Source organism: Phocoena phocoena, chromosome 1 (assembly GCF_963924675.1).
Source record: "Phocoena phocoena chromosome 1, mPhoPho1.1, whole genome shotgun sequence".
In the NCBI taxonomy this organism is placed as follows: domain Eukaryota; kingdom Metazoa; phylum Chordata; class Mammalia; order Artiodactyla; family Phocoenidae; genus Phocoena; species Phocoena phocoena.
Genome location: NC_089219.1, coordinates 137,392,056 through 137,400,418, shown reverse-complemented (window position 1 = coordinate 137,400,418; position 8,363 = coordinate 137,392,056). Strand labels below are relative to the sequence as shown.

The 8,363-nt window shown below is 49.1% G+C and overlaps 1 pseudogene; it reads right to left on the bottom strand.

Moving 5' to 3' along the window:
- Positions 1 to 1,126: 1,126 nt before the first annotated feature.
- Positions 1,127 to 8,363, bottom strand: part of LOC136117935 (antizyme inhibitor 1 pseudogene) — a 137,863-nt pseudogene continuing 130,626 nt past the window's right edge.

Below are 8,363 nucleotides of genomic sequence, written 5' to 3'. Positions count from 1 at the left end.
GTGCTTTGCATCTTGTGCGCCTCGTGGGCCTTGATGATGTCGCGCTGCTCGATAAGACCCCCGCGCCGCCGCTTCATCACCTCGGGGCTCACCGGGAGGAAGGGGCTGGAGCCGCCCTCCCAGCCTGGGCCCTCGCCCTCCTGCACCGGGAAGAAGTTGTCGAAGCCGGCGGCGGAGGCGCGCGGGGAGGCCGGCAGCATACCCGCCTCGTCCGAGGCTTTGGCCTCGAGCAGGGCGCACTGCTGGGGCCGCCATGCCTCCTCCTCGGGCAGGGCCAGGACGTGGCGGTGGCGGCGGCGGCCCTCGGCCCCGGGCTCAGGGCTCCCGCCCGCAGCCGGGCAGAGGGCGGGCTCCAGCAGCCTGCGGCCGGGGCTCAGTCCACGCATGTCGGGCACCATCACAGAACATTGCTCTGCGCGGGAGGTGGGCGAGAGATAAGGGGAGGGAGGGCGGGGAGGGGAGGGGTGGGCACGAGGGAGATAGAGAAGAGAAAGAGGTTAATGACTTTGTCGTCCAGGGCAAGGCTTCCAGCCTGGCCCAGAAACGGGCACACAGTAGGAACTCAATAAATGATCGCTGAACTCAGAAGCATCCATCGTGGACCAGGCTGTGTGCCGCGTGCTGGGTGTCTAGAGTCAAACACAGTAGACTGGATTTTTGCCCCATGAACTTCAGTCTACCGCAGAGGACAGACGTTCAAGAAATAACTATGCAGCTGTGATAAATGTCTCAGGCTGCTGCTATCAGGAGAGGAGAATGCCAAAGGCTGTCCTTCTCAGCCCCTACCTCGACAGCTACCTGGCTCTCCTGGCCCGTTGTGGTGAAAGAATCCCCCTAACCCTCTCCCCAACTCCTCTGGGGAAGTCCTACCCACCACCCGCTGCCCTAACTCTCACACTGTCTCCCGCAGGACTGCCACAGGCAGGCTGTTCGGGAGAACTGGGTCCCGTACGCGGGTTCCTTCCTCCTTTCCTTATGCTCATTCGCGCAGGATCTGGGGAGCGTGTGTGGAATCAGGTGCCTCGGCGGGCTCCCTTGAGCCTCATTCTCCTTTTCCATGCCAAGGAGGATGTGGCCGGATTTGCCTCTGAAAGATGCACTCATTCAATCAACGTTAACTGAGGGCTTACCACGTGCCAGCCGCTGGGCACGCCAAGATGAGCTGGATGTAGTCCACATCCTCCTTGTGGGAGAAAGAGGAAGAACGTGAATTTGACCACACAACGCGATGTGCTAGGATTGATCGCTACGTGAGCTCATAGGAGGGGCCCCCCAGTCCACTTGAAGGCTTTGTGGAGGAAGGGACCCTCAGTCTGGGTTTACGCAGAGCCTGCCCGGCGAGGAAAGGGCGAGGATTACAGGCAAAGGGGAGAGCATGCGCAGAGAGGATTTAGGGAAACTGAAGGATTCAGGAAGAGTTCCCATAGCAAGTCCGAGGTCTGGGGGACAGTCCTGACTTGAACTTAGCACCTTTTCCAGATCTCTACCGACTGTCTCCCTCCCAGCCAAGAGCCCAACACCTGAATTCCCAGCCTCCTCCCATCCATGTTCCAAACCACGCCCCTAGTGACACAAGTGGCACACACATGCCCCCTTGGCTCCAAGAAGTGCCATTTGCTCTACACGCTGGGAGGAACCCTGGCATCCAAATCACTCGTACAGGGCTTAGTGAGCACCCACTACGAATTGAGGGCTACGCTGAGCCCCCAGGGGAGGCATCTTCCCAGAACGCTGCCCTCCAGACCCCGCCCCACCTTCCCCAGTCTGGACTGCCTATCAAATCGCAAGTCACAAAAACAAAGAATATTAAAACGGGCAGGAATCTTAACGGTTGAGCCATATCATTTTACAGGTGAGGGAACTGAGGTCCAAAGAGGCAGACAGTCTTGCCCAGGGTCACACTTAGCAATAAAAGTCAGAGCTGGGCGGGGGCTCAGGTTTCAAATTTAGCTCATAGTTTTTCCACCGTATTGATCACACTGCTTCTACCCCATGAAGCAGAATCCCTAGCTGCCTCTCCAGTCCCCTCCTCATTACACTAAGGAAGCAGGTAGAAAAGAAAAAGGAAGGATGACCTTGGCGCATAGGTGATCAAGCCTGACGCAAACATTAAATAGACCCTGACCTCCCTGGAGAGAGGGTGGGAGATAACTTCTTTATTTGTCTCCTCCTGCATTTCTAGCACCTGGACTGGTCGACCCAGCCCTACCAGCAAACATCTTGGGAATACTGGGCTGGAGGCCCTGGGAATGTGCTGGTCGGCGCTAGATACTCAGCCACCAAGCTGGGTCAAGAGGACAAGGGCCAGGGGAGGGAGCTTGGTAGGGAGGAGAAAAGGAGAAAATAATTTCCAATCCTGCACGCGGTTGGGTGGGTCCCTAGAAAGAGTGACTCATGTTCCTCACGTTGTCATTCTGTCTCAACTCTGCTTGATGGATTTTAAATTTATCCTTCATTCCTACAATGTTTAAATGTCTCTCCTCCACCACACACACGCACGCACCCCTCCCGGGCAGCTCCCACTCGCTCCGCAAGCTTCAGCACCGCCAGAAAACCAAGCAGTCTCAGGTTCTGCGGCCTGCAGCCTCCTCTTCCTCATGTCGCCCTATGGCAGAGGCTCCTGGGCCACCCTCTCAGCTCCCACCAGGCCACCAGGACCTGGCTCCTTGTCTCCGCTTCCTGGCCCACCCTCTCCCTCCCTCCTGGATTTCCCCTTCCCAGACACTCTGCCAAGTTGAGTCACATCTTTGCCAAAATTACAGCAGCAATAATATGCACCACAGCGCTCCCGCTTCAACTGAATCAATTTTACAAATATCAAAACATGAAATTATCTCATCTTTCCTTTAAGAATTCCTGTTAAACAACCCTTCTATTATTGATATAAATGTTCATCAGGGGAATCTGTCGCTCCCACTGCCTGCCAAGCTGGCCAGTCCCCAGGTCTGGCTATCATCAAGCTGAGAAAACATCTTTCATCTCAGGCAATTTAGACAAGACACAGTCTACATCTTCCAGGGAAGGACATTTGAATCTACTCTATACTTAGATTTCCCCCAACCCCCCAATTCTGGCATTCCTTGAGTTCCTTGAGATCAGGGATTTTGTCTTATCTTTCCATATCCAGCCCCTAGTACTGAGTTCAACACATAGTAGATTGCTGTGGCGGTCACTGGTACTGTTGGCCCAAGAGTCTGGTTAGGATATAATGGGATGCACTTCCGGCCCCCTATGGTTGAGCAGGGTCAAGTGACCGTGCTGCCCGGTGAGTTGTGAGTGGAGTGCGCACGTCACTTCGGGGCTAAGCACTTAAAGCCAGTGCGAGATCTCTAGATCTAGAGGGACAGGCAGACTTTGTCTGTAAAGGACCAGATAGTAAAATATTTTAGACTTCGCAGGCCATGCGATCTTTGTTGCAAATACTCAGATTCTGCTGTTGTAGCCTGAAAGCAACCAGACAATATGTCAAGGAATGTTTGACTGTGTTCCGATAAAACTTGACTTATAAACTTCTGTGAACTTTGCCCTTTCAAGTGCACCTCTTGGACACCATCATTGTCACTCAGTCTGTGCCCACAGGAGCAGGTTCTACAGAGCAGCAGGCAAAAAGAGAGGATGGAGATCCACAACACAGAATCAAGGGTGGACACACCAAGTAAGAAGCTTCCTGAGGGCAAAGTTGCCGTCCTGTGGGCCCCAGCCCCAGTCCCTAGGGTAAGGAAAACAGGTCCCGCTGCTCTGAGATACTGACCTAAGAATGAGCTCATGAAAGCCCCGAGGGCACCTGTCTTATTCCTCTAACGTTGCTTTCCACTTACCTCTCTTCTCTTTCTTTGTTGCTTTTTTTTGGCTAACGCGCAGGGGATGGGATCTTAAATTATAGGGGTCCTGAGGAGGAAGAGGGCTTAGTGACACATTTGCAATCCAGTAGCTCCATTGAAAACTCTTCCTTTGCTTGTCAGGCCACATGGGGTAGCAGGGTAAGTGTTCTCCTTTCCACCCCTACCCCCAAGTACCCTGCACTGCCAAAGATGCTAGAGCCAGTAGTCACACTCCGGCCTGCCTCTGAAACCTTCTCCCCTCTCTCCCCTCAGAGCCGAAGTCGAGATCTTCCTCCACAAAGGAACATTATGTTCTTTGCACCATCTTTCCCTTTATATCCTATCAAGAGTTTTAATTTTATTCATCTATTTTTGATTGCTTTAGTAATAACGGCCCAGGCATCCCCTTGGCCTCTCAGGCCCAGCAGGTGAGTCTGCCATGTTGAAGACATGCATCTTCCTCTCATTGGGTTCATGCCCATCCCACCCTCACCCCTCACTTTCTAATTCTTCCAGAACATGTGCATCTTCCAGCCACCTTCTGAGAAATGGATACACTAGGAAGTCACAATGTTCTTATGAAGGTACTGCCTTTATACCCTGAAAGTTTTGAGTTCAGCAAGGAGGAAGAAATCACCATGGAACACACCACCCAGCAGCATGGGTTGGGAGACAGTGAACAGAAATGGGACTGACAGGCAGTAAAAGGTGAGTGGTGGGCACACATATGTGCCTGAGCTGGACCTGACATATCCCAGCCCTGTGCCCTTTGTCTGCCCTGGGCAGGAAGAGGGCAGAAAGGTCCCCATCCCAACTGTAAGAAATGAACAATCCCAAGAGGACAACACTTTTCAAAATAAGATACTACACAATTGAGATACCGTTCTGAGTTCTTTTCTAAAAATGATGCTCTACAGAAGAGAACTGACACAATGAATGGGCTTCCTGCCCAGTGAAAGAAAAGGCAAGGAATATCTACTCTTCATCTTCACCCACCTGCTCAGAGAGGAACATTCCTGGTATAGTGATAACTATTCATCTAGGGATTCTTATCTGAGCCAGCTTGTTACCTGACTACAAAGGAGGAGTAAAAGCTGGGTTAGTTCATTTGCTGTAACCTCCCAAGGTTGTGGTTCTCAGGCTTTAGTGAACCTCAGAATCATCTCCATTGCTGGTTTTACAACAGAAGATTCCTGGGACCTCCCTCCAGAGATCCTCATGCAATAGGTCTTGGGTGGGCTCAGGAATCTGCAATCTTAATAAGCACCACCCTACCCCCGCCACCCCCAGGAATCACGTCTTGAGAAACAGTGTCCTAAAAGCAGCCTATAGTCCTGAGAGGTTGTGCTGAGTTGGTAAGAAGTAATGAATTAGGAGGTTAAAGGCCCGGTAGGTAGGACAGTGTTCCTTTCACCCATTTTCAATCTACATCATGAAGTGAAGGGACCAAAAAACATCCAAGATGAGTTCCTTGACCCACCCACACTCCCTGCAAAACTCCATTCTCCCCTCGACTGGCGTCAGTTTTTGCCCCTCCCACATCCCTCTCCATATGTCTGTGTTGTTATGGTGACTGTTCAAGGATGGGCTAATGTCCAACAGCATTTGACAGCTGGTGCATTTTGAACGGAAACCAAGACCCAAGGAAAACACACGACTTCAAACATGGAGTGATCGCTACGTCTGCTGCACTGAAGGAGGGAAAAGAGCCTCGATTTGGTGTCAGCAGCTCGGGGCTCGGGGTATAGTTCTGCCATTTGCTAGTCAAGCAAGATTGCTAGGTCAGTTTCCTCTCCCGAACAATGATAATAATAATCATTATGTAATTTATGTTACATTATACAACAGTTAATAATAAATATATTCTATAATTATATAATATATTGTCATGGATAATCATATAACCTGTCTTACAGAAGTCTGTGGTGAGAATCAAATAAGATAGCCCCTGGGAAAGAACTTGGAGATGGGAATTATGTAAATATGGAGCAAAGAAGAGAGTCTAGGAGTTAGCATGCTGAAACCAAGCTGCCTGCGTATGAATCCCAGCTCCCCTCTGACCAAATGAATTCCTGGGCAAATGACATAGTCTTTCATTTCCTCATTTTTAAGATGTCACTAAGAGTAGATACTTCATAAGGTTGTTTTGGGAACTGAATATATAAACACGTAGAACAGTACCTGGTAGAAACGCCCAATAAATGTTAGCTCTCATTTTTTATTATGCAAATGACATTTTATTAGCGTAAGTAATGCTAGTAACAACACCAAAATGTCTGTGGTTTAATACAGTAAAGGTTTCTTTCTCTCTCATGTCATAGTCTAATAATGCGAGTTGGCCTAGAAGATGAAAAAGAGAGACTCTGCTCCGTGGTGTCATTCTGGGACCCAGATTTATTTCATTCAGGGGCTCTGTCATCCCCTAAGGATGGCATTTTTTTTATTAAAGGTCTGGAAAGTAAATATTTCAGGCTTGGCAGGTCGTGAGTTTCAGCTGCGGATACTCACTGCTGCCTTTGTAGTGTAAAAGCAGCCATAGATGATACATAGGCAAACGAATGTGGCTGTTTCAATAAAACTTTATTTACAAAAACAGGCAGCTAACACCTGAGCCTAGAGCCTCAGTCCTCCATTAGACTTTTTCTCTCCAGCCTGGAGACAAAGAAAAAGAAAAAGAAAAAGCACTTGGGGGACATTGCAAAAGGTCTTGAGGCCAGACCTGGAAGCGATGGATAGCACTTCTCCCCTCTTGCATTAGCCAGAACTGTCTCCTGGCCCTCCTCAGCCGAAGAACAGCAGAAATGCTGTCTACCTGAGTGCCAAGGACAGGGAGGAGAAAACAGTATTGATCGTCTGCGTCACACTATCGCTACTTGCATTGTGATATAACCACACAAGCGAATCGAAACGCAAATGCTCACAAGTATGTCAAATACATGGAATACTGGCCAATCCAATGAAGTATTAATCAATTGCTGAAAATCAGCCACATCATAATGTGCACAGAGAGAGATAAACAGACATATTTTACACAAAAGGAAAAGGAGAAACCCTAAGGGGTGTGACAATCAATTCACCAAAGGATCCTGATGATTCCGAAAACAAGACCTCAACAGTGCCAAGTGTTGGTGGGTCCTAATCAATTATGCAGCAGGCTCATACCACAGACACATCTATCTTTACAGTCCTTTGATGAATGACCACGCCCCCTCACACACACACTGGTCTTCAAGCTACATAGAGGCAGAGGCCACAACGACTTTATCCACCGCTGTATCCCTGGCACCCAGCGCTGTAAGCATTCAATAAAGATTTATAAAAGGAAGGAACGGGGGTGGGGGGAGAGGAGGGAAGGAACGTAGGGAGAAAGAAAGACACTCCGCAATTTCCCATACCATAATTTTGCTATTGTGGTAAATTAGTCCTCTTAAAGATCTGGCTTCTGCAGAGATCCTTACAACTACATTTGAGTGGGTAGGAGTGGGTTTAAGGGGCTTTTGCTTGCAACTTTCCAATCTGCTTGAATATTCGCCTTTACTGTTCTGCTTTAAGAACTGCTTACAATCTCTCCAGGACCTGCCTGACTTGGAGAAGGGAAGGGAGATGCTTTAACATGGGAGGGGAGACTTAATACACCCCTGTGCCCATAGAAATGCCCATAGATTCATTCAACAAACATTTATTGAGCACCTACTATGTGCTGGGGAGTGATAAAGGCACTGAAAATTCTTTACGGTACCACAGAAAGAATCCAGAAAGAAACCCAAGGGGTGAGGCCCAGTACAGGCACTTTTTTTTTTCTTACTTTTTTTTTTAAACACAACTACTTTGGAATGTAGACCAAAAATTACTTCCACAGGAGTATCTTAAAATTCCTTGAGCATTTGTGACTTTTCCAGGGTTTGTTACTTCTGTCACTCCTTCTACTTCCCTAAGGCACCCAGACATAAACAGACAGACAAAGCTAAAAAGGAATGCATATGTTTTCTGAAGATTTTAAGGGAAGTAGAAATCTAAGGACAGAATACTGTTCTTTGGATAGGATCTGGAAGGAGTCAGTTATGATGACAGCTGGAAAGAAAGCAAATGCCACAACCCCTTGGACTTGCAGAAACAGAGTTGAGATGCCACAGTTGTCTAGCCTGGGATGGAGAAGGGCTGGGGGGCTTCCAGGAGACCACACGTATTCCCTGAAAGGTATGTGGCCAAGCCACTGCAGCATCAGGCTTGGACAGCTGAATCCAAAGTGCTGCAAAAACTCCTCCAGTACCCTTGTTTCCGTCAAACACTTGTCAAGTGTCAATTCCAGGAGCACTGTGGGTCTCCAGCTAGCGCCTAATAATATCCCTCCTGCCCACAGAGACCAAGACGACTTGAGCTGATTTCCCTGGAAGCTGTCTTGTAATGAGGAGTAAGTTACTGCCACAGCAGAGTTTGGGGTGGGAGTCAGCACTATTTGTGCAGCCAGACGGCATCTCTTCTCTGAGCAGGACTCCAATTTCGTTACAGGCTCTCAGAGGCACTAGCCAGGAGCAGTCCCTC